This window comes from Papio anubis, chromosome 1 (assembly GCF_008728515.1).
Source record: "Papio anubis isolate 15944 chromosome 1, Panubis1.0, whole genome shotgun sequence".
In the NCBI taxonomy this organism is placed as follows: Eukaryota; Metazoa; Chordata; class Mammalia; order Primates; family Cercopithecidae; genus Papio; species Papio anubis.
The window spans coordinates 11,449,373-11,476,343 of NC_044976.1; the positions used below are offsets into that span (position 1 = coordinate 11,449,373).

Below are 26,971 nucleotides of genomic sequence, written 5' to 3' on the forward strand. Positions count from 1 at the left end.
ATAGGTTTGCCTTTCTGCCTCCTCAGCCCCACCCCCTGGGCCCCAATTCTATCCCGTTCACATCCCAGTGCCCGGCATAGCACATTATGTTTGTTGAATGAATGAATGAATGACAGTTCAGGCACACAGGTGGACGGGGAAGGGAGGTGGTTTAACGTCTCTAAGAGGAGAGACCACCCATCCCCTTGGCTAAGCCATTTAGGGCCCCAGAACCTTCCAGTCAAGTCCACCTGGGCCAAGAGTCAGGGAAACCTGGGTGCCCCAGAGCATCAGCACCGTCCTGGCTGGGCCTTGGGTGAGGAGCAGCTTTCACGGGGCAAGGCTTCGGTCTCAGACGGAGGTGAGGCTCTGGCTGCTGTGCGCATGCCCTGCTGAGCATCGCTGAGCCAGGCTCTGTGTGTTTTTGTAAGTGGGTTTCTGTAGTATGTCTCTGTGTGTGTCTGTGTCTGTGTGGGCCTCTAGGAGTGTATCTGTGAGTGTGTCTGTGTGTCTCTCTGTGTGTCTGTGGGTGTCTCTCTGTATGAGTGTGTGTGTGTGTGTCTGTGTGTGTCTGTGTGCGTCTGAGTGTGTGTGTCTGTGTCTCTGTGTGTCTGAGTGTGTCTCTGTGAGTGTGTGTGTGTATGTCTGTGGGTGTCTCTCTGTGTGAATGTATGTGTCTGCGTGTCTCTATGTGCGGGAGTGTGTGTGTCTCTGTGTCTCAGTGAATGTGTGTCTGTGGGTGTCTGAGTGTATGTTTCTGTGTGTGTCTGTGTGTGTCTCTGTGAGTGTGTCTGTGTGTGTCTCTCTGTGTGAGTGTATGTGTCTGTGTGCGAGTGTGTGTGTGTGTCTCTGTGTCTGAGTGTGTGTCTCTGTGTGTCTGTGTGTGTCTCTCTGTGTGAGTGTATGTGTCTGTGTGCGAGTGTGTGTCTGTGTGTCTCTGTGTGTGTCTCTGTGAGTGTGTGTCTGCGGGTGTTTCTCTGTGTGAGTGTATGTGTCTGTGTATATGTCTCTGTGTGTCTTTGTGTGTCTCTCTGTGTGTGTGTGCGAGTGTGCGTGTCTCTCTGTGTGAGTGCATGTGTGTCTGTGTGCGAATGTGTGTGTCTCTGTGCGTGTCTCTGTGTGTCTCTGTGTCTCCTTGTGTCTGTGTGTCTCTCTGTGAGTGTGTGTGTTTCTGTGTGTGACTGTGTGTGTCTCTGTGCGGTGTGTCTGTGTGCGAGTGTGTGTCTGTGTGAGTATGTATGTCTGTGTGAGTGCATGTGTGTGTGTGTCTGTGTGCGAGTGTGTGTCTGTGTACCTCTGTGTGTGTCTCTGTGTCTGTGTGTGTCTCTCTGTGTATGTCTGTGTGAGTGCATGTGTGTGTGTCTGTGTGTCTGTGTACGAGTGTGTGTAATGTGCGTGTGTGTGTGTGTAGCCATGTGCTGTTGTGTTTCCTCAGGTCCTTGGTGGATGCTGGGCACTTGAGGCGGAGGCTAGACTGCTTCCATCTTAGGAAATGGGAGCGTCTCTGAAGTGCTGGGCTGGCGCCTGAGCGTGAGTGGGGGGAATGGGCCCCTTTCCCTGGTAGGTGCTGTGGAGCTGCCCTGGCCACTGTCCCTTCCTGGCTCCTCTTCCCCCTCCAGCTTCCTACCCTGACCCTTCTGGGGAATCTGCGTCACTGACCAGGTAACTGGCAGACACCGCTCTGCAGGCGCGCCCAGGTGGCTCCTGCCAGGGTTCCCTGGAGGTGACCCGCGCAGCTGACAGGACAAGGGTCCCGCTCAGGGCCAGCATGAGTGTGAGGACTGGGCGGGCGGAGGCGGGCGTCTGAGGGTGTGTGGGGTGGGAGCCTGCAGAGGGGACTGATTTCTGCGCCCTTGGAACCAATGCAGCTGCCTCTTAGTGAACTCGGGACGGGCAGCAGCTGGGAAGGCCAGAGGCCTGGAATTCACTCTTAAGTAGGGTTTATAGAATAAGGGTGGCTCCACACCTCCTGGCCTCCCCTCCTCTTCCCTCCCCTCTGGGGCAAATGACGAGCTTCTGTCCCCTTCTCCCTCCTAGTGACTGGTAGCGGGAGGTGGGAAGGGGAGAAAGACCTCTGTCCTCTGGGGTGCCGGGCTGTCCTGCCCTCGCCCAGAGCAGCTCTCACGACAGCTATAGCCGGACAGACTCCTCAGCGGCCCTCTGCACTGAAGACTGTCATTATCCGTGGTCACAGTGGAGAAAACCGTGGCACAAAGGAGTTAAGTAACTCACCCCATGCCACCCGCTGTGAAACAGGATTTGAACCCAAAGCCTCAGACCTTTGCAGAGGCACCCCTAAGCCCCCAGACACTGGGGTTGTCTGAGCTTTGAGGATTCCACTCTTCTCATATGCATCCCCATGCCCCACATTCACCCCCACCCAGCCGGCCTTCTCCTGCTTTGTCTCCTCCAATGTCCACAACAGCCCCGTCCATCCAGGACCACACGGAGAGCCGGCTATGGGCTGGGGTGGTGATCCAACAGAGAATGAAGCAGATGTGATCCTGCTTCAAGAAACCCACATTCCAGTGGGGGAAGACAGAGAAGGAATCAGAAAACAGTCAGTCACAAATGACAGTAAGTGGGATAAAGAATAAACAAGAAAACCTCATTTGCATCGGGGAATTGACAAAGGTAGCCATATCATACCCATTTTAAAGCTAAGGAAATTGTAGTTCAGAGAGGCTAAGCAACTTGCCTGAGGTCACACAGCAACTGAATAATGGAGCTGGGATTTGAACCAAGGTCATGTCTGGCTCCAAAGGCTGTGGGGATCGCACCACCACTCACTGTCCTGTAAGAAGCACATCTCCTCTCTTCAAGGGGTCCTGTGGGGATTAAGCTGGCAGAAGCTGGCACCCAGTAACTGCTTAGTACCCACTCTCTGTTGGTATTTCCCATGGGAGGAAAAGCTGAGAAAATCATAGCACTGCCTCTGATACACCCTCTTCTGCAGACTTTAAAATGATAAGTGTCACGACATGGAAAGATGCTCAGGAGTCAGCCGGGTGCAGTGGCTCATGCCTGTACTCCCAGCACTTTGGGAGGCCGAGGCGGGCGGATCACAAGTTCAGATCGAGACCATGGTGAAACCCCATCTCTACTAAAAATACAAAAAAATTTGCGAGGCGTGGGGGCAGAGCATAGTTCCAGCTACTGGGAGGCTGAGGCAGGAGGAGTGGTGAGGCAGGGAGGCAGAGCTTGCAGTGAGGCGGGGTGCGCCACTGAGATCAGCCTGGTGACAGAGCAAAGGAGGCTGTCTCAAAAAAAAAACACTCAGAAGTCTAATGTTGGGACAAAAGGGGTACAGCACTATTTGAATAAGATAATCTCAACTCTAAACTTCTTTTTTTTTGAGACAGGCCCAAAAGGAGAAGACCCGGAGTGCAGTGCTGAAATCGCTGACTCACTGCAGCCTCCATTCCTGGTGAGATGCACCTCAGCCTCCCAAGTAGCTGGGATCAGAGGTGCAAGCAACTACTCCCGGCTAATTTTTATATTTTTTGTAGAGATGGGGTTTTGCCATGCTTCCCAGGCTGGTCTCAAACTCCTGGGGCTCAAGCGATTCTCCTACCTTGGCCTCCCAAAGTGCTGAGATTACAGGAGTAAGCCACCAGGTCAATGGAAGTCAACAGGCTACACAGAGATGGGTGTCTCGGGCAGGATCACAGCTGACTGTCGTTTGCTTCTTTATATTTGTATAAGCAAAAAATATCTCTAAAGAACAAGTATTGTTATTTATGATCTTAAAAATAGAAGGTGGGGCTGGGTGTGGTGGCTCTGGAGGCTGAGGTGGGAGTATCACTTGAGTCCAGGGGACGGAGGCTGCAGCGAGCCAAGATTGCGCCACTGCACTCCAGCCTGGATGACAGAGAGAGACCCGGTCTCAAAAAAAACAAAAACCAAAACCCAAACCAAAACAAAAAACAACAGAGGGTGGAGTAAAAGCTTCCCCATGGATCATTCCCCAAATAGATTCTTAACACACAGGTAACTTCACTCAATCCTGTGGGTCCAACCCCTTGTCCCCCAGCCCCTGAGCAGTGCCCTTCAGGGGCCCTCATCCATTGTGAAGTGACTGTCTATTCACATCTCTCTTCCCATTGTTGAGTGACTGAGGGAGGGAGCCTGCCAGGGGATCCACAGCTCCCAGTTTCCACTCGCTCATTACACAGTGCTTTTGGCCCTGCATGTGCTGTCATGGCCATTGGGGGTCTATATCCTGTCACTTAGAGGACAGGGACTAAATCTCTCAAATTCAGAGTTCTCCTGTGTCCCTACCTGGTGCCCTGCCCGGGCTGTTTTTCTCTGTTTCTAATGCCAAGGCTACTTATGGACTCCTATTCAACCTGCAAAACCCTGCTTGAATGCTCCCTCAGTCCTGAAGCCCCCCTGGCTGCTCTTTCCAGCCTCCTCACAACAACAACAGCGCCACCACTATACAATGGCCAAATCTGTTGAGCAGTTGCCATGGGTCAGACACGGTGCTGAGTACATGGATATGTTTTCTTCTTTAATCCTCACAATCCCTTGTGGTGGGTATGTTTACCTTCTCCATTTAATAGGCAAGCCTCAGACAGACAGTGACTCACCCAGGGTCATGCAGCTCATAACAGGAGATCAGCCTGACTCAGGATACCCATTCCTCACTGCTAACACTAGGGTTTGTTCAACCTCCATTAGTGCATAGATGTGAGCATGCTGACTGGTGAACAGCCCTGCCTCTCCCGTGAGCGTGCAAGGTCCTCCAGGGGAATCTTACTCATCGCGTAACCCCAGCATCCAGCATGGGCCGGCACAAGAGTAAAAGCTCAGCTAACATCATCACAAAACACCAGCCCCCGGAGGCCCTGGATCAGAGGATACTGAGTACCTCTTCTCTACCCAGCCTTGCCTTCCTAGCCCAGAGGGGCTTGTGCTAATGCTGGACTTGGCTTTCATTCCTGGAGTTCAGCTGCAGCGCACCCTCCCACTGGCGACATGAGCCGGGTGGTCTCTGGGTGGGTCCCAGGAGGAGCATCTGTTTATAATTGGCAGCCCCGGAAAGATCTGAGACCCTGGGCAGGTCTTTGGCAGGCCGGCTCATGTCCCATGGGCCCGATGTTGTGGAGCTGGATCGGTGCTGACTTGGCTTCTCAGAGGGAAAGAAAATACCCACCAGAGACCCCAAACCACAGCAGGCTGGGCAGTGGGGTGGGAAGGTCAGTGTGGAGCGTGCACAGCTTTCTGCTCCTGGCCCCTCCAGCAGGAGTCTGTTAATAAAAATCCATCCCTGTGGTCAGATGAGAATGAGCAGGCAAGTAACATCCAGCTTGTAAGACATTAGGGTTAGAGAGGGGTGCTAGATAGCAGAGGATGAGTGTGAGCGTGGCATAGGTTACCACTGGAATTTCCCCCTTTCACAACCCTGTCTATTTCCAAAAGGAGAGACTCTATCTTGAGTAGAACAGCTTAGAACATGGGCTCCGGAGCCAGACTGCCTGGGTTCAATTCTTTAATAGTTATGAACTACATGAACTTAACCTCTATGAATTAAGGTTTAAAACACCCACTCTTTTTTTTTTTTCTTTTTTTTCTTTTTTTTATAGATGGAGTCTCGCTCTGTGGCCTAGGCTGGAGTGCAGTGGCACAGTCTCAGCTCACTGCCTCCTCTGCTTCCTGGGTTTGAGTGATTCTCCTGCCTCAGCCTCCCAAGTAGCTGGGATTACAGATGTGCGCCACCACACCCAGCTGATTTTTGTATTTTTAGTAGAGATGGGGTTTCTCCATAATTCACCAACATGGTGAATCACAGGTGTGAGCCACTGCTCCCAGTCTAAAACACCAACTCTGAAGGGTAGTTGGGAAGATTAAGAAAGGGCACAATAAATGCCAGCTGTGGGCTGGATATGGTGACTCACCCCTATATTCCCAGCACTTTGGGAGGCCGAGGTGGGGGAATCGCTTGAGGCCAGGAGTTCAAGATCAGCCTGGGCAACATGGCAAGACGCTGTCTCTGTTTTTTAAAAAGCTAGCTGTCATTTTTATTATTGTTGTTATTATTATTATTAGCACAGCAACAGAAATAGATCCCCCTTTGCAGTAGAAGATCCACATACCCTGAAGGGGAAACGGTTGCCCGGAAGACCCCATCTGGGGCTCTCCGTCTTGCCTGCCCTAGGCACAGCCTTGACTGGGGCGAAACCACAGAATCTTGCGATCTCTTGGTTCCATCCTTCCACCTTACTTAGAAGGCTCTCCTTTGTCTATGCCCCCAAGCCTGAGAAGCTAGAGACCAGTCATCAAAACTGTTCACCTGCAGAGCAAGCTGTGGAGGGATTTCTTAGGGAGGAAAGGTCTTCAAGCAGAGCCCCAAGGAACCCTGGGGGTCCTAGTGAGGAGCCTCTGGAGGTGCTGAGGGTAGGGTGAGGAGCAGGCAGACACCATCCCAGGCCTCTCCTCACTCCTGCCCCAGTCATCCAGAGTGGAGACACTTTAGGTTTCTAGAATAGTCATTTCATTTTCTTTGAGATGATGTTTCACTCTTATTGCCCAGACTAGAGGGCAATGGCACCATCTTGGCTCACTGAAACCTTCACCTCCCAGGTTCGAGTGATTCTCCTGCCTCAGCCTCCCGAATAGCAGGGATTACAGGTGCCCACAACCACACCCGGCTAATTTTGTATTTTTAGTAGAGACGGGGTTTCGCCATGTTGGTCAAGCTGGTCTCGAAATCCTGACCTCAGGCGATCCACCTGCCTCAGCCTCCCAAAGTGCTGGCATTACAGGCGTGAGCCACTGTGCCCGGCCTAGAATAGTCATTTCTACAAAGACTCTGTTGCTAAAAAAAAAAAAAAAAATAGTTGGAATGTGACTGAATCCTCAGTCTGTCCCTCTCCAGCACAGGCCTGGAAGGAAGCCTGCTTTCTCCGAATGGACCCCAGTGGGATCCCTCTAGCTGTCACCCATTGACAGTGCTGGCCTGTCACCTGGGCACACACAACAAGCCTACCAGCCCTTCTGCTTCCAGTGCAGATCCACTCTGATCACACTGATCCAAACTGATCCACAGTGATCAGGTACTGGCTTCCAGCATCTCCTTCCCAGACTTTCTAATCCTTTCCACCTTTTTTTTCTGGGAGGCCTGTTTTCCAGACTCTACACAATCCAGTCCGCATGCTGTCAGGGGACAGAGAGATCGCGCGATTCTGTGATTTTGCCCCACTCAAGGCTGTTTCTAGGGGGGGAGACAGACACAGAGCTTCAGAAGGGGTCTTCCAGGCAACCGTTACCCCAACAGGGTTCTAGATCTTCCATCAGCAAGGGGGATCTATTTCTGTTGCTGTGCTGATAAAAATAGTAACAGCTACTATTTATTGGGGTAGCCCTAGGTTTGTTACAGGTGCCCCACAGCCGACCCCAGGAGGTCAGAGGTGACAGAAGCCACTGGGCCTTTCAGGGACTTCGGCTAGGTCCTTATGTGTCCTTCCTGTTCCTGCACTGCTGAGCTGCTGAAGCCTAGACAGGTCTCTCCCACGTAGCCCTGCGAAACAGACTCCCTGGCTCCAGGCCCCTGTTTTGGCCTGCCGAGAATGTTTTGGCTACCGCTGGCTCAGCTGTTGGGGAAGATTGTGATGAAGCTCCTCAAATTAGATCAGCCCGCGGTGTTGCCCTCCCACAAGGCCCTGACCGCAACCTGGAGCAGGGCAGAGACTTCCTCCAGGCGGGCGTCCAGCCTGGAACCGGCCCGCTTGGGAGGCACAGGAATGACAGCAGCTCTGACATGCACGCGGGGCTCACTAGCTGGCCACGCCGCCTCGCATGGGTGCCGTGGGGCGTCTAGTTCTCTGTCAGCTCTAGAAGGGCTCATACCGGAGAAAACTGATACACGAAGGGGTTATGTAATTGCAAGTGGTAAGCGGTAGAGCCGGAACCTCAACTTAAGCAACCTGTGCCCTTTGCCGCTGACTTCACCTGCGGGAGCAAAGTGACCCCACGAAACAACATGTCCATTCAGTGCACAGGTACAGTGAGCAGATGCCATGTGCCAAGGACTGGACAGAAAGGTGTCCACCTCCCGGGGAACGACGAAAAGGTGCGGTCATCCTACGGTCTTGATGACTAAGTGGTTATTGAAAGGCGTGACAGAGATGCTCCTTGCCTCTCTGCGAGGACACCGGGGCTCTGATGGGGCTCAGGTGGGAGGACAGGTGAGGACAGAAGCTGTTCTGAGCACGGGTCAGCACAGTGCCCAGGGCTGGTTGCTGTGAGGGGTGCGGGGTATGCCTGGAACACCCTTTGTCTCCAAGTGGGTGGGGTGGGACTGTGGCAAGCACTCACCGCCACCACAGTGAACAATCTGTGTTTACTACAGGCTGGGTCCTGCTCTGGGCTCTTAGACTGAGTCCTCTTGGCTGCCTGGGGGTGGTACGGTCGGCTGATTAGTGTCCCCTGAGAAGCTGAGTCCAAGTCCTAACCCTCGGTACCTGTGAATGTGACCTTATGCAGAAAAAGGGTCTTTGTAACTGAGTAGCTGTAATTGAGTTGGGGATCTCAAAGTGAGATCACCCTGGGTTAGGGTGGGCTCTGAATCTAAGGACTAGTGTCCTCATGAGAGACAGAACAGAGACGTACACAGAGGAGAGGAAGGCTGTGTGAAGACGGAAGCAGAGACTGCAGTGAGGCGGCCACAAGCCATGCGATGCCAGGAGCTGCCAAGAGCCACCAGGAGCTGAAAGAGACAAGGAAGGATCCTTCCCTAGAGTCCGGGAGGGAGTGGGGTCCTGCTGACACCTGGAGTTCGGACCTCTGGTACCCAGAACTGGAACTGTGAGAGCAGCTCTGGTGTTTTGGACCACGCAGCTCGTGGTCATTTGTTGTGCCATTGACAGGAAACTAACACAAATGGGCGGCTGCATTATCCTCATTCGATGGAGGAGGCCAAGCAAGGCCCAGCCCCAGGCTCCCGAGGCTGGAAGCGACAGAAGCTGTGTCCCCTCCACACCATTCCGTGTTTTCAGATGCCCAGCTCTTTTTAACCTCTGAAGCCTCTTCACTCTCCCGCATTAAGCATTTTCTTTCACCGTATGCCCACTCCACCACGCACCCTGTCAGCCTGACCTCTGAAATCCAGAAGCTTCTCACCACTTCTCGCCGCCTCCACGACTGCTCCTCAGGGCCCTGCCTCAGTGCCCCTCACCTGGAGCACAGGTGGATCCCTCACCTGGTCCCAACAGGTCACCCAGCTCCTACCTTTGCCCCAGGGCCCCTGCCTCAGTCTGTTCTCAACAGAGCAGGCAGAGATCCTTCTAGAATGTGTCAGACCACGTTACCCTGCTCATGACTACTGATGGCTGCCCATCTCACAGACTGGAATCTAGTGTTTACTGGAATCGCAGGCCCTTCCTGGTCTGCCCCATCCCTCGTCTCAGCTCCTCCCTCCTAGGTCTCGGCCCTACAGAAGCACTGGCTCCCCTCTACCTCAGGGCCTTTGCACCGGCTTCTCTCTGTTCTCTTTTCCCAAGTATCCCTCTCCTTGTAGGGCACCCTCTCTTCTTTTTAAAAAATTATTATGATTATTATTATTTGTAGAGATGGGGGTCTCACATTGTTGTCCAGGTTGGTCTTGAACTCCTGGCTTCAAGTGATCCTCCTGCCTTAGCCTCCCAAAGTGCTGGGATTACAGGAGTGAGGTACCACACCTGGCCACCTTCTCATAGGTTCTGCTCAAGGGTCTCTTTACCCAAGAGGTCTTCATGTAAAATGCCCCAACCCCACAAACACCAGCTCTGATTTGATTTCTACCCTTCTTTGATTTCCTCCTTCGCAGTTGCTGAGACAGGCACGTCTTCCCCTGCGACGAGCACCTCATGTTCCTGAGGACACTCCTTCAAACGCTAAAAACATGCCCTGCCAAGAGCCAGTACGTGACAACTGAGCAGTCTCCACCTCATCCCTGGGTGTGATTCTTGCGAAACTTTTGGTTCTGGGACCACTCAGAAAACCCTCCAGGGAAACTGTCACAAAAGCTGACTCGGGGCGGGCAGAACACTGTTCACTCCCAGCCAGAAATCCATGGGCTGATGTTTCTTTTCACAAACATCCACAGCCCACAAGACTGGCTGGGGCTCCACCTCCATCTGACTGCCCAGCGCTGCACTTGGCAAAACACGGAGGCAGAGAAACTCAGGCTAGAGTTCATGGCTGGTGCCTCACCACCTTTGCCCTTTTCCCCCACTGGACCTCTTGCTGCAAAGTGCTGGGTGACCTTGCGGTGGGGGTGCCAAGGAGGGGAGGGAAGAGCCAGCATCTACAGACCACCCTTCCCTCACAGCACACCTCTCCAGATTACTGTCCAGTGGGGTGGATTCAAATTTGGACAATCCAAGTAACTCATGCAGGTTGCACTACTAGAAGTTTCAAAGCAAGTCTTGGACTCCAAAGGGAAGCTCTTTTAACAGCCCTGTCCTGCCTCATTCATTCATTCATTCATTCATTCATTCAATCATGGAGTATTTGTGGAATTGTGTACACCAGGCACTTTGGAGGCCCTGGGATCCAGCGGGGAATACGTTTATCCCACTTGCGGAGTTTGCTTACGTGTAAGTCCAGGGACGACGAGCATGAACACCTGTTCACAAGAATGAATGACGGTATATTAAGTAGAGGTGGCTAGAAGTGCATGGGAGGAACACATAGCTTTGTAGGGGGCTGGAGGGAGTGATTATGGGGTGGGAGTGGTATTTAGATGGGGGGATGCAGGGAAGTCCTCTTGGTTAAGGTAACATTTTGGAAGAGACCCGAGGGAAGTGAAGGAGGGAGCGATACAGACTTGTGGAAGAAGAACATCCCTGGCGGAGGGAACAGCTGGTGCAAAGGCCCTGGGGTGGGAATGAGCTTCCCCAGCACAGAGACCAGTGTGGAAGAGCAAGCGGGAGATACCAGCCACAGCAGGACTTTGAATTCTATTCTTCGATGGGGTAGATTGGGAGGTTGTAAGCAGAGAAACAACAGCCTCTGACACGAAGCTGGAAAGGGCTGGGCTGGGGTGCTTAGGTGATGGGAGAAGAGGGATTCTGGACGGCTGCAGAGCTGGGTGCTAGAGAAAGTGAGCTTCCCAGATGACTCCAGAGCGTTTGGCCTGAGAAAATGGAAGAATGGGGTTGCCGTTCCCTGAGCCCCAGCGCCTCCCTCTCCAGGAGGGTTGGCTCTGGCAAGCCCCAGGTGTGCGGGAAGAGAATCCCAGGTCCGTTCAGCCTCCAGAACAATTGCTTTACGCAGGGGGAGGGGGAGGGGAGGCGGTGAGCGAGAAAGCAGTTCCAGGTGGCACGAGCAGCTCCCGCGGAAGACGCTGCGCCAGCGCCGGGGACCCACCTCGCGCGGCGGGGTGAGCCCAGTTTCCAATAACAAAGTGCCCGGGCCGTCCCAACCCTGGCCCTGACAGCTAACGAGCTGCAGCCGGCTCTGTGCGCGGCCGGGAGGCCAGCCTGGCTCACATGATGGCGTGAGGGGGTGGCAGGAGGAGCCGCCAAGCCTCAGCGGGTCGGGCAGGAGGCTCCAGGAAGTCTTTCTGAAAGTGGGCCCAGGGGCGGGCGCGGGGCGGGGCCGCGGGGGTCCCAGGAGGGGCTGGGCGGGGCTGCAGTGCTGGGTGGGGATCGGGCTGGGATCCCAAGCGGCGGATGGGAAAGGGGTGGAAAGGGGATGAGAAGGGGCGGGAGACAGATGTGGAGGGGGTGGGGCGAGGCTGGGGTCCTGGGTGCAGACTGGGAGGGGACTGGGTGGAGCGGGTGAGGAGGGGGCCAGTTGGTGTCCCGGGAGCAGATAGGGAGGGCTTTGCGGGGAAAGCGGGGGAACAGGTTGGGGTCCTGGGCCGGGCTGCGAAGGAAGGCCGAGGTGGGGTCAGGGTACAGATGGGGGGCAATGGTACAGGCTGCGGGCTGTGGAGAGGAGCTGGGTTGGGACTCCGGGTGCAGATGGGGAAGGGGCAGGGTAGGTGGCTGCAGAAGGGGGCTGGGTTGAGGTCTCAGGTGCAGACAGGGAGGGGCTGGGCGGAGGGGGTGAGGAGGGGAGCCTGGCTGGAGGCCGGGGCGCTGCTGGGGTCTCCCTCCCGCCCTGGGACCGCCCGCTCTTGCCCAGACCCGTCGGTAAACAGACGCCGTGATGTCACGGGCGCCGCTGACCTGTGGCTGAACCCGGAGCTGTAAATGAGATGCAAGGTGCCAGCAGCCTCCGGCCGCAGGGCCTAGGAGCCACACGCGCTCCTCCGCCGGCCCGAGGTTACCCCAGCTGCACACACGGACAGGATGCTGCAAACGCCACCAGACATTGCAACACGCAGCCAGTCTGCTGGCCGCCGCGTGAACCGTCCCGGCAGCCCTCGCCGTCTCCCTGGCGGGCACCCGCCTCCCTGGAGCGGCCTTGCTCCCCCGGAGCACCCCTGGGGTTGGCAGCTCCCACCCCTCCGGGGGCAGCCTCTCCACTAGGGTCTCTGTCTCCGCTTCCCCCAAGGAGCCTCTAAACCCGAGGGCTGGGCCTCCAGGGTCAGCTTTGGGTTTTCGTGGGAAGAGACTGGGGAGGTGCCTGCCTTTGCTCCGGGCTTTCTGGGAAGCTCATTACTTCTCCCTTGCAAAGACTGGATGGGGGGTTGCGGGGATGGTTTCCAGGTATAAAGAGGTATAAAGTGTCCCGTTGGCCGCGCACCGCCCCTCCCTTCCGAAGCAGGGGGCCTGTTTATCCCGCGGAGCTCCCAGAGCAGCCCTGGACCGCACTAACTTGGCAGCCAGCGCTCAGAGCTGAGCGCCTGCACTGCCCTTTGGAATGAAAAGCAGCCTGGTTGGGGCCTCAAGGAATCTGCTCTGGAGTCGATTTGCTGTGTGACTTTTGGATGAGTCACTTGGCATCTCTGAGCTTCAACATCTCCATCTGGGGAAGCGGGGAAAACTGAAACTGGCCTCCCTGTGCTGGTGTGGGGAAGGTCAAAAGTGCAAGAAAATGCTCACCAAGCCGCAGGGCTGGTCAGAAGCCTCAGGCGCAGGGGGCCTGGCACTGCGAGAACTTGGAGACCCTCAGAGAAACCAAGGCTGCCCTTCTCCTCACCCACTGCCCCTCCAAAACTGGGCCTCTGGGTTTATTGTGAGAAGCTGGGGTGACCAGGTCTTAGGGATGAATAGTCCCCCCTGGCTTGAGGAGACCCCCATTGACTCCTCTACTTGGACCCCATTAACTAATGACCACCCTGCCTCGTGGGGGGTGGGGAACGTACAAATGACCCCAGATCTCCTCCCGCCCTAGAGGGAGTCTTACTCTGTCACCCAGGCTGGGGTGCAGTGGCGGGATCTCAGCTCACTGCAACCTCCGCCTGCCAGGTTCAAGTGATTCTCCTGCCTCAGCCTCTCAAGTACCTGGGATTACAGGCGCCCACCACCACCCCTGGCTAATTTTTGTATTTTTAGTAGAGATGGGGTTTCATCATCTTGGCCAGTCTGGTCTCGAACTCCTGACCTCAAATGATCCACCCACCTCAGTCTCCCAAAGTGTTGGGATTACAGGCGTGAGCCACCACGCCTGGCCTGAAATAACCCCAGATCTTTAGCAAATACTCCTGGAGTGCAACAAGGCACAGCTGAACTCCAGCCCTGATTCCAGCTTCTCCTTCGCTGAAGTTAATCTTTACACCCTTCTCCCTCACATCCCTCTGCTTTCTTGTCTTTGCAGCACTTAGTGAGTATCTGAAGCGATCGTGGTTCTTTGTTTGCTTGGTTTTTGTCTATGTTCCCCATTCTGAAACACACACGTTCTCTAGAACGGAGGCTCTCCGAGGAATTTCCAGACCTGGCTTGGTAATCAGGTGCACAGTGACCGTGTGAATGAATGAATGAAATAGTTTTGCCTCTTCTGTGAAACATTAGTAACTTCCCTTTGAGGGGATCTTCGGAGGGATGAAATTGACAACCTGTGTGGTATGGCTATCGTTAGGACCAGCCACATTAATTCGCAGGGTCCCTTGTTCAAAAATTGTAAAGAATTTCAAGATGGTGACAGCAAAGCCTCAAACCAAGTATAGGGTGCTTCTAAGTGCAGGGCCCAGTGAGAATCCCTGGGTCACACCCAGGAAGCCAACCCCAGCCATCACACAGAGGGTGCCCAACAGAAACACCCAGTGGGACCTCGTGCCAAGTCACAAGCCTTCCACGCTCCCCTGGACAGCAGGAAACACAAACACAGCTCCAGCAGAGCCACTCCAGGGAGAATGTATCACACATGCCTGGCAGACAGGTGACACCTGGCAAACTAAAAGTTTGCCCACACATCCAGTCTCTACATGTGCAGGGGCGGTAGATATGGCAGTGTATTAGCTGTAGGGGAAAGAGGAATAATAACAACAGGTAACCTGGGCAACATGGCAAAAGCGTGTCTCTACTAAAAATACAAAAGTTAGCCGGGCGTGGTGGTGTGCGCCTGTAGTCCCAGCCACTCAGGAGGATCACGTGAGCCTGGGAGATTGAGGCTGCAGTGAGCTGAGATGGCACCAATGCACTCCAGCCTGGGTGACAGAGTGAGACTCTGTCTCAACAAGTAAAATAAAAATAACGACAGTCCTCATCATAATTAGCATTTATTTAGGAGCTTCTCTGAATTCAACAGTGAGGTTTACGGCCCCTTATCCTCTGTTCTAGAATCCAAAAAGCTCTAAAATCCTAATTTAATTTTGACACACGCATTTAGAGCAAACCCTAATTGGAACCATCATGAGGCTACTTCTGGTCTCTTTATCCCACTGTGGTGACTATCACTGTGATTACGGGTGGCTGCCCTAGGCCTTGCTGTGGGTGTCACTAGGTATATGGCCTATGTGCTGGATTGCATTTCTAACGTCCAAAACATCAGACCTATGAGACACAGCTAGCCTTAAGGGTTTCAGATAAGGGTCTGTAGACTTGAACTCGGCTTCTTTTTAAAGATAAGGCACTGAGACCCTGGAAGTATAAGTAATCGGTCAAGAGCAAAGCCAGGAACTAGCTGAGCAGAGACCCTCAAACCGAGTGGCGGTACCTCTCAGAGCTGCTAGCAGAAGTTAAGAATTCAGCTCTTGTTTTGGTAAAGGAAAGAAACATTTTACTGGAGTATCTCAGCATCTCCCTCATACTCCAACATGAAATTCAGAGGTCACTGAGCTGGTAGGCTCAATCACACACCAGTCTGATGTGTCCCAGGGAGACCTTCAGCTAATTAAACATAATTTATGGACCAGCCTCTAAGGACAAGCCTTAAATTACTTGCAAGCTGTGCCAAGGTAGCTATCCTACAGGCTATTAATTAGGAATCAGTTTAATCTCTGCTAGGACGAAGGTCAACTGCCTTGGAGTTGACCCTTCCGGCTGACTGGTCTCATGCTGTCAGGCTGTGGCTCTGGGCCCAGAGGGCCAGGGTATTCAGGGGAAGTGGGACATTCAACGGGAAATGGCCAGGCCAGCACACCCTGCAAAGACCAGGATGCTGGGAGAAAAGCCAGGCCCTTGGCCCATGGGGCCAGGTGAGGCAGGAATTTTCCCAAGCACCAGCCCCACCGAAAGTGATTTTCAGCGGTTCTCAGAGAGCATCACTTCCCTCCAACATCAGAGAATTCTGTGGAAAATCAGGCTTCTGTCACCTTCCATTAATGTGGGCTGGTCATGCATCCTATAGAAAGGACTGGTCACGCATCCTGTAGAAAGCCTTCAGTGGCTCCCTAGCACTCTCCCAGTCATGTCCAGACTTCACCCCACAGCCACCAGGCTCTGTGAGGTGTGACCCTGTCCATCTCTCTCCACTCCCTGCTCACACTTGGTTCTGGCCAGGCCAGGGTCTTTTTCCCAAAGGAAACAAACGCTCTCATCTCCCATTTTCTAGCTCCGCTCTTTCCCTCTGCCTGGGATATTTTCCTTCTGCTGCTTCCATCTCATCCTTCATGACTCAGCTTAGACCCCAGTCCTAGGCACAGCCAGGTTTCCTTTCCTGGAAGGCAGACTGCCTAGATTCGAATCCCATGGCTACCTGGGCTAGGTGACCTCGGGCAAGTATTTAACCTCTCTGAGCCCTAGTATTTCCATCTTTAAACTGGGAACTGTGACTGTGTCATAGGGTTGCTCTGAGGAGTAAATCAGATTGTCCATGTAAATTGTTTAGCACATGGGTAGCACTTTATCAACAACAAAGACGGGTTGAAAGCCCCCGTCTGTGCTTGTAGCTGCCTCCAGCCATGGTCCGGCCCTACCAAGGCACCCATCCCCACCAGGTCACTGCAGGCTACTGGTCCATCTCCCCAGCAAGACTGCAGATGGGTGTTTTTTTTCCCTTGCCATACCTGTGCAATGTCAACCATGTCCTTGTGACGAGGGAAAGCCCCTCTCCCCCAAATGCCCTTCGCTTCTGTCAAATCCACTCTGCAGGAAGCCATCTGGGATGATTCAGTTTTCTCTCCTGTGGAGCACCTGCCCACCCAGGTGGGGCACAATTAAGGTCCCCTGTTTTGGTTTTGCTCTCCAAGGGCAGACCCTCCCCGATGACCAGCTGCACTGCCAGTTGCTCTACAGCAGGGACTGTGACATCTTCCCCTTCCTGTGTGAGCTCTGTGCTCAACAGGTGCTCAGGACAGACCCAACCCACATTTTTCATCCCCTGCCACCATGTTCAATAATCTTCTGGAATCTTCCCAAGGTCCCTCCCTCGGAGGCTGGGATTTGCACTGCCACTTTACAGATAAGGATACCGAGGCTCGAGAGTGTAGCTGACTGAATGACGCCCGTTCTCCGAGATGCCCATGTTTTAATTCCCAGAACCTATGAATCTGTCACCTCCTATGGGAAAAAGGAATTCAGGTTGCAGCTGGAATTAAAAGGGCTAATCAGCCAGTTTCAGATAGATTGTCCTCGATTCTCCAAGAAGGCCTGCTGTAACCACAGTAGACAAGGGAGGCAGAGAGTCACATGGAGATGTGACTAGGATATGACTGGTTGACTTTGAAGATGGAGGGGCCATCTTCAAAGTGGCTACGAGCCAAGACATGCAGCTAGCTCCTAGAAGCTGGAAAGGGCAAGGAAATGGATTCTCCCCTAGAACCTCACGCAGGAGTGCAGCCCTGACCCCTTGATTTTAGCCCAGTGGGACCCGTGTCAGACTCCTGCCCTCTAGAATTGGAAGGGAGTAATATGTGTTGCTTTAAGCCACTAAGTTTGTGATAATTTGTTACAGCAGCAACAGGAAGCTGATCTAGAGGTGCCAAGGGATGGGTCCAAGGCCTCCAGCCAGAAGAGCTGGGATTGAAACCTGAATCTGCCTACTTCAAAGTCTACAGTCTCTGAAAGGCACAGCGTCTCCTCCCGACACGAACCTATCAACAGCACTTATGAATAAAACAAACACAACAAGCCATTCCTGCCTTAATGAAATGGCCTGGAGACTTTGGTAGAGAGTGCAGTTATGCTCTGTAGCCTCATCATCATGGCCAACACTTACCGAGCACTCGCTTTGTGGCTCTGAACTTTAAATGTATTATCTCATTTAATCGTCATTTGACAGATGAGGAAACGGAGGCTCAGAGAGGTCCAGTAACTTGCTCAAGGTCACACAGCAAGTGAACAGAAGAGCCAGCATATGAACTTTGGTGTGGTTGACTCCTGAACTCAAAATCTGAATCTCTATGCTTTACTGGCTCCTTGAGAAAGAGCCGCACATCTGTGTGTGTGTATGCGTGCGCGTGCACACACACACACACACACACACACACACACACACACATATGAACATTTCCACTGACTTGAAGACTCAGGAGACATCCCCAAAGCCAAGGCATGGATCTGCTGGCTGAGGAGGTGTGAGCCCTTGGAGGGCACCATGTGTCCAGTCCACACTGACCTTGTGTCCTGCCATCCCTGAAGGACCCTGTCTCCTCTGCTGTGTGCTCACAGGGAAGTGGCCCGGAGAGGCCAGGTCAGACTCTTAATTCTTTGGCAACTGGGATGTAAGAACATGGGCCGTGCAGCCAAGGGTGGACAGAGGCCACGTGGGTGTGTCTGGCAGGACTGCCTGCCTGCATGAAGGTCACGCCGCCCTTTACAGTCACACTGGCCCCAGCTCCCCACGGTGACCTGCTGCCAGGCCTGTGAGAGGGGCTATTGCTTGCTGGGCTGGGGGAGCTCTAAAAGGACTCCAGGCCGGGTGCAGTGGCTCACGCCTGTAATCTCAGCACTTTGGGAGGCCGAGGCGGGTGGATCACAAGGTCAGGAGATTGAGATCATCCTGGCTAACACGGTGAAACCCCGTCTCTACTAAAAAAGTACAAAAAATTAGCCGGGCGTGGTGGCAGGGGCCTGTAGTCCCAGCTACTCAGGAAGCTGAGGCAGGAGAATGGCGTGATCCCGGGAGGCGGAGCTTGCAGTGAGCCAAGATCGTGCCACTGCACTCCAGCCTGGGCGACAGAGTGAGACTCTGTCTCAAAAAAAAAAAAAAAAAAAAAAAAAAAGACTCCACAGACCCCCCACCAACCACCTTGGAAGGACCCGATATCCTCTCTGTTCTGCTCCCTGCCTGCAGCTGGAGGGGAGGGAGAGCGGACCTCTCGTACCTGTGAACTGAGACCTAGCAAAGGGCTTTGTTTCCTCTCATATCACAGTGGCCTTACATCGTCTAGAAAAGGTTCCAAAGTCAGTCTGTTGACAACTTGCTGGATTTCGGTGGCTGAGCATTTTGCCTCTTTGAACTACAATCTCCTAGAAGGCAGAGATTTTAGCTCAACCCAGAAAAGTCCATTCTATCTTTTTTTTTCTTGAAGAGATAGAGGGGGGTAAGGCATCAGTAAACGACCTCACAAGGTCTGCAGGATGAGATCTGGAGGGCTGCCTCATACAGGCAGGCCTGGCTCTCCCGGCTGTTTCCCTGTGGCACGACTGAAAAACGAATGTTGTCCTTCCACAAGAAGGTGTACTGGACCCCTTGCTCCTGCTCATGGTACCCCCATCTCCCCTGCAGAGAAGCCCACTTCCCAACTCCCAAACCCTATGGCTTGGTTGGGGCTGGTATACCCTGGCTCAGAGTCTGGCCGTGACTCACAGCTGGCCAAATAGAGCACCATTTCCTTGGTTGAGGCTCACCCGGTCACTGCCAGAGAGACCCAATTCCTGGACCCTTCCAGGACTTCTGGGCAAAGAACACCTGCCTGTCTACTTGAATGGGAGCTGGGAGGGTGATGTTACCAGCAGCAGGGGGCAGGTGTGAGCAGCCCCGTGGCAGAGAGGTCTGCCTAAAGGTGAGGGGAGAGAGAAGTTCGCCTGAGTCCTGACAGCACTGGCCCCTGGAGAGGTGCCAAAGTCAGCCCTACCCAGGGAGTTCTGGTCCCGTGAATCAATAAACCAATCAGCGCAACACCTCCAGAGCCCCTGTCAGGAAAGCGGGAGGTGATGTTGTTTGACCCATGTAGACTGTCTGGCTACAGACTCCACTAGCGGCCATCAGCGCCATCTCTTCCGTGAAGGTATCAACCAAGAGGCAAGACTCATTGGTTACAAGCAGACATCCTGGGGTCCAATCCTGCTGGCTCATTTACTAGCTGTGTGATTCTAACTTACTGACCCTCAGAGTCCTGTTGGTAAGAGGAAGATGATAACAGCACCCACGGTGGAAGGTTACTTCGAGGAGTAAATGACCTTGTGACATGTCAGGGCTTAGAACAGTCCCTGGCACATAGTAGGTACTTGGTAATCACTGGCTCTAACTAGCTACAATGGGTTGGTCATGCATTTATTCAGGCAACAACCGTTTATTAAGTATTTGCTGTGGGCCAGACACTGTGCCAGTTGCCAGATACTTGGTGAGTGAGGAGGGCATGCCCCCTGACCCTGTGGATATCAACAAGCAGCCACAAAGCGTGGTGAGTTGCTATGGTAACCCCAGACTTTGGCCTCACCGCAGCCCAGTCCTGCCCAATTGAGCTACTTGGAGGCAGAGATAAAAATGACTAATGTCTTGGGTGGGGGAAGTTGGATGGTTGTGGGGGTTGGGCAGCCGGGACCAGAGAAGAGACCGTACCCCTGACCAGCCTCAGCCCCTGGGTTGCAGAAAGGCCCATGTTGGACCAGCCCCTGCCTGGGAAGATAGGGGCTGTGCCACGGGTCATCTCAACAGGGGTGAGGCCTTGGGTGGAAGGGAGATGGCCAGACTCCCTGTAGGGAGTGGTTCCCTCCCACAGACTTCTAGAAAGGGTCAAGGGCTCCAATTCCCCCGAGGGCTTCTGTGGCAGGGGCAGAACTCTCCCCTTCCTGGGGGAGTCCCAGAACCAGGGTGAGTCAGGCCAGCGGGTTTTTTGCCTTTTGTCCCTGGCGTCCTGCAGAGCGTCTGGTCTAATACGCAGATGGAGAAGGGCTGGAGCAGGGGGTATCCACCGCCCTTCACCCCCACGGCCATTGCCCCAACTGGAAGGAGTGGTTGTCTCTTGCAAACACTCTTACAGTCACCCAGGAGGTGATAGGAGCTATTTCACTAAATTTCCACATCTTCATTTTTCGGATGAGGGAACCAAAGCCCAGAGAGAGAGAGTTGCTCGCCCAAGGTCACACAGCAAGTCACTGGGAGGCCCCTCCTAATCTACGGCATTAGGAACGGGTTTCCAGCAGCCCTGGCCGGCACTGTAAATTGCATGAGTGCACTGGCCAGAGCCGGCCTCTACAGCCCAAAAGATTTTGGCCGCTGTGACACTGCCCATGGGCCAGGTCTGGGCTTTGGGGCTGAGGTTGTCAAGGCATACTATCCCAGGGCTGGGTGCTTTGGAGGCAGGGAGGGCCAGGCAGTAGCCTCCTGTGTCCTTTCTGGCAAATGGATTTGGGCTGAGTCCCCTTGGAGAGGCTGTCTCAGCCCTGGTTGGGTATTCAGGGTTTCTAGCTTGTGGGCACCTCGGTGGTAGAGGAGGTGCCCAGGCTGAGCGCAGAGCAGGGTCTGGGGTTCCACACGTTTGGGGTGGGAGTGTGGGTTCCTCTGCTGAGGGGCAAAGGCCCAAGCGAACTAGAGGGCATTTGGTCCAGAAGCCACAGCACCTTGGATTACAGAGCCAAAGGTGGAGGTGTCATTAAAGAGGGGACATCCAGCAAATCCAAGAAGGGTCCATCCAGGAGAGGGAGTGGGCTGAGTCATTTCCTTGAAGCATCCTTTTCAAGCCTTATTTTTTTCCTTTAGAACAATGACTTTCTTTCAAAACGCACACCAAAATCTTAACATGGAATTGTAAGCCACAAAACAGAGGTGACAACACTGACCTAGTCCACAGGAAGGAGGGGTCCCTCAGAACCCATCCTGCTCCATCTCCCACCTGGCCCCACCTTCTTGGGGCCTCTAGGGTGCTCTGGAACCCAGTTTGAAAACCTGGACCTTGAACCTCAGCTGGTGCTGAGGTCTGCGTGGGAACCGCGCGGCTTGGAGGCTGGTAGAAGTGGTTGGGAGAGGTGGGACGCAGACAGGAGACCATGTTCCCTAGGAGGCCGTTTCAGTGTGGACAAGATCATCATACGCTTCACTCATCAAAATCCCTGAAAGGCTGCCGAAAAGGGGATTTAAGGTCACATTCCTTGAAGTAGGGATGGCCAATGGGGTAAGAAAGACTGGGGCCCAGTGGCCTTCACCAGGCTGACCACTGGTGGCCTTAAGCACCAAGCCACACATGTGTACTCTCCACCCTGAGCTTGCCCTGCCTTCTGTGTCACAGGATACCAGGGCATTCCCTACCTCTCACACGAGCTCTCGCCCTGGGCCTGCATCTCAGCCTGTAGGACTTGGATGGGTTTTGATTGTATCTAGTCCAAGCCTTCTTAACCCAGAGTCTAGGATAGGTGACAGGTGTACATGCCCCTTTAAAAGTACAAAACTTTCAGTTGCACCTTCTTCCTGGGATAGAGCTCATATTTTCTTCAGACCCTTGAAGGGCTCTACAACCAGCAAAAAAATTGAGAGTTACTGCAACCCCCTCAGTCGCCACCTCCTTCGAGAAGTCTTCTAAGATTTTCCTTAATTTACAGTGATCAAAGCTCTCAGGCCACGCAGAGCTCAGTGACCTCGGGCTTAACTGGAGGGAGCTGTCACTCACTGTCTCCTCTGCAGCTGGGTCTCTGCATGTTAAGACGTCACACTGGTTGTCAAATGAAAGAAATTCAACTGTGCTATTTCCAAGCTTGTCAGTTTACTCTTTAAAAGAAACCCTGATATCTGAGGACTATTTTATTCCTTTGGCAAGTCTCCCATTCATTGTATGCAAATACTGCTACTCAGCGCTCTAAACGATGTTTGTGTAAAAGCGGATTTCACTACATCCCTGCCCGCATCCTGTTGACTCACTCACTGCTTATCACAGCTCTCTCCAGAACCCTCTGTGTACTCAGCCCCATTACTTAACAGCTTGTCTCTTGACCTCTCCATGACCCTGAATGAGGCAGGCCAGGCCAGGCTGAGATTATTTGTTGCAGTGGGAAAAGATGGAGGGTTGAAGCTGGGAAGCCAGGGTTCAGAATCTGCCCTCAGCGACGTGTCCCAGGATGGCCACTTCACCTGGATCTCAGAAATGCGCGCTGGTGGCCGGGCATGGTGACTCATGCTTGTAATCCCAGCACTTTGGGAGGCTGAGGTGGGCAGATCACAGGTCAAGAGACAGAGACCATCCTGGCCAGCATGGTGAAACCCCGTCTCTACTAAAAATATAAAAATTAGCTGGGTGTGGGGGCGCACGCCTGTAGTCCCAGCTATCGGGAGGCTGAGGCAGGAGAATTGCTTGAACCCGGGAGGAGGTGGAGGTTGCAGTGAGCCAAGATCGCGCCACTGCCTTCCAGCCTGGGCAACTGGCGAAACTCCATCTCAAAAAAAAAAAAAAAAAAAAGAAGAAGGTCGACAGTGAATGTGCAAAAGCACTGTGCAGTCATGTAGAGTACCAAGTCACGTGGGTTACCATCATCACACACATTGCCACAGCCACGTACAGTGCCACAGCCTTGTATATTACCATGGTCATGTACAGTATCAGTCTTCTATATTACCACGGTTATGTACAGTATCAATCTGGTATATTACCATGGTTATGTACAGTATCATTCTTGCATATTACTATGGTCTTATAGAGTACCCATCTTGTATATTACCAAGGTCATGTACAGCATCAGTCTTGTATATTACCACAGTTACATGCAGAATCAATCTTGTATATTACCACAGTTATATGCAGAATCAATCTTGTATATTACCACAGTTATATGCAGTGTCAATCTTGTATATTACCATGGTCATGTACAGTATCATTCTTGCATATTACTATGGTCTTGTATGAGTATCCATCTTGTATATTACCAAGGTCATGTACAGTATCTCTCTTGTATATTACCATGGTCATGTACAGTACCAAAGTCATGTATAGTGTCAGCCATGTATATTAGCAGCCATGTATGTTACCACAATCATATATAACTACCATCATGTACAGTCCTGCAGTCACATACAGTATCAGTCAATGTATATCACCACAGTTATATATATTAGCACAATCATGTATAGTACTAGAGTCATGTATATTATCAGTTATATATAGTACCACAGCCATGTACAGTACCACATCATGTATAGTACTATAGTCACATATAGTGACATAGTCATGTAGAATACCATAGCCATGTACAATACCATGTCCTCTACAGTACCACAGTCATTAACATACCATGTATATTAATAGTACCATGTATAGTAATAGTGCCACGTATATTCCTACATTCCTGCTTTTACCATAATCATGTACAAAGGGTCTTCAAAAAGTTCAAGGAAAATGCATATTATGAAAAAACTAGGCATATATTTGAGATTTTTTTTTGCCCCCAAATAACTAACTTGTTATAACATGACTAAATGGGATCTAGTTTGAGGCACTAAGAAGGATAAGACATCAGTTTGAAAAGAACCCCCTATCAAAGCAACATGAATTCTACTAAAACCGAAGCAAGAACAAACATCAAATTTACAATGAAGCTTGCTTAGATGGAAGAATGGTGAAATCATTGACGCTTTATTAAAAGTGTATGGGGACAATGCCCTAAAGAAATCAGCAGTTGGCTGGGCGTGGTGGCTCACACCTGTAATCCCAGTACTTTGGGAGGCCAAGGCAGGCGGATCACAAAGTCAAGAGATTGAGACCCTCCTGGCCAACACGGTGAAACCCCGTCTCTACTAAAAATACAAAAATTAGCCAGGCGTAGTGGTGTGTACCTGTAGTCTCAGCTACCTGGGAGGCTGAGGCAGAAGACTTGCTTGAACCCAGGAGGCAGAGGTTGCAGTGAGCTGAAATCATGTCACTGCATTCCAGCCTGGTGACAGAGTGAGACTTTGTCTCAAAAAAAATAAATAAATAAATAAAAATAAATAAATAAATCCATCAGCACTTAATAAATGGATAACTTGTTAAGAAGGGATAAGACGATGTTGAAGATAAACATCTTCATGTTTGGAAGTGCCAGACCATCCATATCAAATTAGAAAGAAAAAATTCATCTTGTTTGTGCTCTTACTGAAGAGGACTGACAATTAACAGCAAAAAAAAAATAATAGTAATAGTAATAGCCAATACCATGGACATCTCCATTGGTTGAGCATACACAATTCTGACTAAAATACTAAAGTTGAACAAACTTTCCACTTGATAAGCACCAAAACTACTGCACCCAGATCAGGTGCAGATGAGAGCAAAGCTTTCAATGAAAATTTTAAACAAGTGGGATCAAGATCTTGAAGCATTTCCTCAAAGAACTGTAAGAGAAGATGAAGCACTGACCACTACAATCCTGAAGACAAGGCACAATCAAAGCAATGGCTACCAAGAGGTGGACGTGGCCCAGTCAAAGCAAAAGCAGACCGGCCAAGAGCAAAGGTCATGGCAACAGTTTTTTGGGGATGTTCTAAGCATTCTGCTTGTTAACTTTCTGGAGGGACAAGAACAATAATATCTGCTTATAATGAGAGTGTTTTGAGAAAGTTAGCCAAAACTTTAGCAGAAAAACACCCAGGAAAGCCTTACCAGATAGTCCTGCTCCACTAAGACAAGGTTCCCCGTTCATTCCTCTCATCGAACGACGACAATTTTGTGAGAGTTTTGATGAGAAATCATTAGGCAGGCATCCACTTTACAGTCCTGCTTTGGCTCTTTCTGACTTCCTTTTGTTTCCTAATCTTAAAAAATCTTCAAAGGGTGATACGGTTAGGCTCTGTGTCCCCACCCAAATCTCATCTTGAATTATAATCCTAATAATCCCCATGTGCTCAGGGAGAGAGGAGGTGGAGGTAATTGGATCATGGGAGTAGTTTCCTCTATGCTGTTCTCATGATAGTGAGTTCTCACATGATCTGATGGTTTTATAAGTGTTTGGTAGTTCCTCCTAAGTTCATTCTCCTTCCTGCTGCCTTGTGAAGAAGGTGCCTTGCTCCTCCTTTTCCTTCCGCCATGATGGTAAGTTTCCTGAGGCCTCCTCAGCCATGCGTAACTGTGAGTCAATTAAACTTCTTTCCTTTATAAATTACTCAGTCCCTAATATTTCCCTATAGCAATGTGAGAAAGGACTAAGACAAAGGGCATCCATTTCTCTTCAGCTAATGATGTAAAAAAAAGACTGTATTGACATGGCTGAACTCTCAGGACGGTCAATTATTTTGGGATGAACTAGATGGCTGGTATCACTTACAAAAGTGTCTTGCAACTTGATGAAGCTTATGTTGAGAAATTATATATATATATATATTTGTGTATATGTGTGTATGTGTGTATATAAACATATGGAGAGAGAGAGAGACGCAGTCTTGCTCTGTCGCCCAGGCTGAAGTGCAGTGATGCAATCTCCACTCACTGCAACCTCCACCTCCCACGTTCAAGTGATTCTTCTGCCTCAGTCTCCCGAGTAGCCGGGATCACAAGCATGTGCCGCCATGCCGGATAATTTTTGTATTTTTAGTAGAGATGGGGTTTCACCCTGTTGGACAGGCTGGTCTTGAACTCCTGACGTCAAGTGATCTGCCCGCCTCAGCCTCCCACAGTGCTGGGATTACAGGAGTGAGCCACCACGCCTGGCCCATAGTTTTTATTTTCATCCTTTAATTCCATTTTCCACAACCTTTTTGAAGCCCCTTTATATATTACCACAGGATATTACCAATCACGTATGGTACCACAGCCACGTAAAGTTACCACAGTCGTGAATATTACTAGGAACCCAAAGAAACCATCAGCATCCAGTTAGGAAGCCACAGGAATCTAAGCCTGAGTGAAGGATATGAATCTGTGCCCACCCTGCACCCTCCCGCCTCCTCCCTGCTCCCCAGCACCCTGGAAAGCCTGGACAAAGGAATGACATCACTGTTGGAAGATCCTGCTGAAGTCATGCTGAGAAGGGCTGCCTCCTTTTAATTCTCAAGTGTTGGTTGAGAATTGGTGTCCTCTTTTCCTCCTGCCCCCTGCCCTTGCCTGGGTCATTGCTCTCACTGACATCATGACAATGACTCACAGAATCAAAGGGTAGAAGGGACCCGGGAGGTTGTCCAGAACCTAACCTCCCCCAATGCAGAAATCTCGACACCATGTTTGCTTAAAGAGCAGCCTGTTCCAAAGGGCAGGAGGGTGTTCCTCTTGCAGGGCCCAGGTCTGCATTTTCAAGCTCTCCCCATGGGCCTGGTGTGGGCTTCCAGAACCATCTAGAACAGTTCCCATGCCTCTCTGGTACCAGAGTGCAGCTGATACCCTCTCCTACCTCTTAAGCAGTCAACTATACTCCCATGGATTTGCCACCCAACCCAAGTCATGGCTTGTAGCCCTCGTCACCCAGCCTGCTCCCTGGATACCCTCCAGTTGCTCAAGGGCCTTGCCAAAGTGCTGGCCCACACAGACACAATGCCCCAGAAGTCATTTTGACAAAGTAGGACTGAAAAGCATCTCCTTCATTCTGAGCATCAGCACAGTTATCTGATTTTATTTAGAGGG

General features: G+C 51.8%; 1 protein-coding gene across 6 annotated transcripts in view; it reads right to left on the reverse strand.

The window, feature by feature from the left end:
- The window catches only part of DHRS3 (dehydrogenase/reductase 3), a 54,018-nt gene that overhangs the window by 16,436 nt on the left and 10,611 nt on the right, over positions 1 to 26,971 (reverse strand). The window contains exon 1 of one of the 6 annotated variants that reach the window (XM_017957317.3): positions 12,138 to 13,128. The exons of 4 other annotated variants lie outside the window; for them this stretch is intronic. The gene's annotated coding sequence lies outside the window, so the exon portion shown is untranslated. Of the gene's footprint in view, positions 1 to 2,677; positions 2,998 to 12,137; positions 13,129 to 26,971 lie in introns of those variants that run through there. One more of the 6 variants, XM_017957312.3, reaches the window with a different exon arrangement.